The 2,500-nt window shown below is 41.6% G+C and overlaps 1 non-coding gene across 1 annotated transcript; it reads right to left on the reverse strand.

Moving 5' to 3' along the window:
- Positions 1-255: 255 nt before the first annotated feature.
- TRNAH-GUG (transfer RNA histidin (anticodon GUG)) lies at positions 256-327 on the reverse strand. Its single transcript has one exon. It is a non-coding gene; the product is annotated as a tRNA-His (tRNA).
- Between the last annotated feature and the right edge of the window lie 2,173 nt (positions 328-2,500).

The following is a 2,500-nucleotide window of genomic DNA, read 5'->3' on the forward strand; positions in this document are numbered from 1 at the left end:
TGCATTCATCTGCATTCTGATTGGCCTGGGGGAGAGCTCCGCTCCCCTTACCGCAAATATGTTCAAGAACGATAATTTATGTCAGTAAGTACAGTATACCTACATCTTATAATCATGTGTGTTTAAATAATTTGTTGTTAGATCGTTTAAATATTGAAAAGGATCTGTTTTTAATAGACATTTTACAAAAACAACTGGTACATTTGGGAATTCTGTAAAGGAAAAACCCAACTGCCGTGACATTGCCAACCACAATGCCGTGACTCGGATTTGAACCGAGGTTGCTGCGGCCACAACGCAGAGTACTAACCACTATACGATCACGGCGAGCTACTTGGGCTCAATAACGTACAGTGACATGAAGAAATTATAATTCGGAACACTCAGGGCTACTCCTGTGATAGGCTGAATGTGTTCATTGCTTCCTCATTCCTTATACAAAGGCTTTATCTCCTCAGTGGTTGATAGGCTGAAACCGTTTCCTGGCCGCCTGCTTGTGAACTGGCAGGAGTCAAAGATCACACATACACTGGTGGGCCTGTGATGGGACACCAATGCAGAGAAACACACCAGGCGCAGATATTCTATTCTGTTTATTAGACCTGCATCTCCCCTGTACCTCCTCAAGCCATCTGTATGTGAAGCAAGAAAGAGTTAAGGAACGGTCCATCTACACTTTTATTGGGAGGATGCTGCCGTGAGCTCCTCCCAGCTAATCACACAAACAGCAGTAAAGCAAGATAACTACACAGTTAGGGGGGACTGCATGGTTAGGTTTTTGAGGAATTATTGAAACTGACCTCAGTGACCCATAATCAGAGCTGTGGCTAATGACTGCATGCCTAATTATGATGAAGCAAGCACCATGGCTCGTAGGGGCCCCACAACACACTTTTCTTAGCTCATTGAATTAAAGTATAAACTTCTGCCATGTGTGAGTGGTAAAGGCTTGTTAATTTTGTTGCTTTTCAAATTCACGTCTGACAACAAGACGAAGGAACATTGGGGCATCAGACGCTTTGGAAAGTAGCCACCAACCGCAGAGAAAGAGGGAAAAGACAGTATGAGGTGTGGAGAAAACAGCAGCAGGTACAAGGAGCTCAAATGAGATTAATGGCGCCTAAAAAGAGCACGTAAAGGAACAGTTACAAATCTAAGAAAAGGGAAAGAAAAGACTAGGAAAAAACACAGAAAGAGCTTGTAGATGGAATTCTCTTCCAGGAACAGCAGGTTAAGAGAAATTACACAGGGAGCAGTTAAGCTTGTAACACGGGGGAGAATAGAAAAGAAAATGCAGTTTTATGAAGTGTGTTTGCCTAATCCAGCTAGCACTTTTATTTTATTTCTCTATTTGCTTCTTTTATTGGTAAAGTAAGTTTCAAGTGCATGCACAGGTATGACCGAGAAAGCCAGGGTATAATAATTTGAAGCGTTTGCACCAGCGCTAATGAAGGACGAGAGTTATAGCAAAGATATGAAAGGGGGAGCGATAATAAATATGTGCTATGGCAATAGTGACACCAAAATACGCCACCTATTTATAAAACTGACATGGAAGAAATACTAAAGGTTAACTTCTGAAATTGTAGCCGATGTTAAAAAGATTCTCGTTGTCGGCAGGATTCGAACCTGCGCGTGGAGACCCCAATGGATTTCTAGTCCATCACCTTAACCACTCGGCCACAACAACTGACTGCAAGGTGTGTGCACATAATCTGTATGCAAGTTTTCAAGGTGTCCCACAGCAAATTCCTGATATTCTGCAATGCACTTTTTAAAAATAAGGTTTTTTTCAGCAGGCACATTCTCTCCTAAAAACAAAAATTGCATGCGTATATCTCTAGTTTGGAATACCATAGGCTTGCATGCATACTCTCATGGGTCACTCACGTTTTTTGGACCCTATTGCACTCTGTTTTCGTGCTGCTTTTAGTATATGTCCCATATTAAAGAAGTCTACCATCTTTGAGTATTTGAGGCTCCTTTGTAAGTGCTTTATATTTTTTCCTTGAAGAGCTATATAATAAAGGGGTCCGGGAAAAATTGCATTTATGGAAGATAAAAGAAGGCCCACTTGTCTCACCAAATGCTGTAGAGAAACCTGATGTTTTACTCATGTTATCCTTAGTTCGTTTTTGTTAGACCTTGCATTCTTAAGGTGGTCCCAACCCCACCTTATTGCTTTTCACCTCCGCATTTTGCTGTATCTTTTTGTTGGCCTTAGGACTCTGATCACTTTATCGCTACTAATCAGTGCTGAAGTGCACGTGCTTCTTCCCTAATCATGTGTATAATTGGAGTATACCTGACTGACAGATTTAATTTACTTGAAAGCCCCTTGTAAAGTGGTATACCATATACCCAGGGACTGATTGTGCCGCCCAAAGAAATAGCATTTCAAACCTGCCTCAAGCCTGCTACTGCAGTGCCTGTGCTGCAGTGTACTGCCACTTCGACTTGGCATTTAAAACTACTTGCCAAGCCTTAAACTCCAATTTTA

The sequence above is a fragment of the Lissotriton vulgaris genome, chromosome 1_1 (assembly GCF_964263255.1).
Source record: "Lissotriton vulgaris chromosome 1_1, aLisVul1.2, whole genome shotgun sequence".
Taxonomy (NCBI): domain Eukaryota; kingdom Metazoa; phylum Chordata; class Amphibia; order Caudata; family Salamandridae; genus Lissotriton; species Lissotriton vulgaris.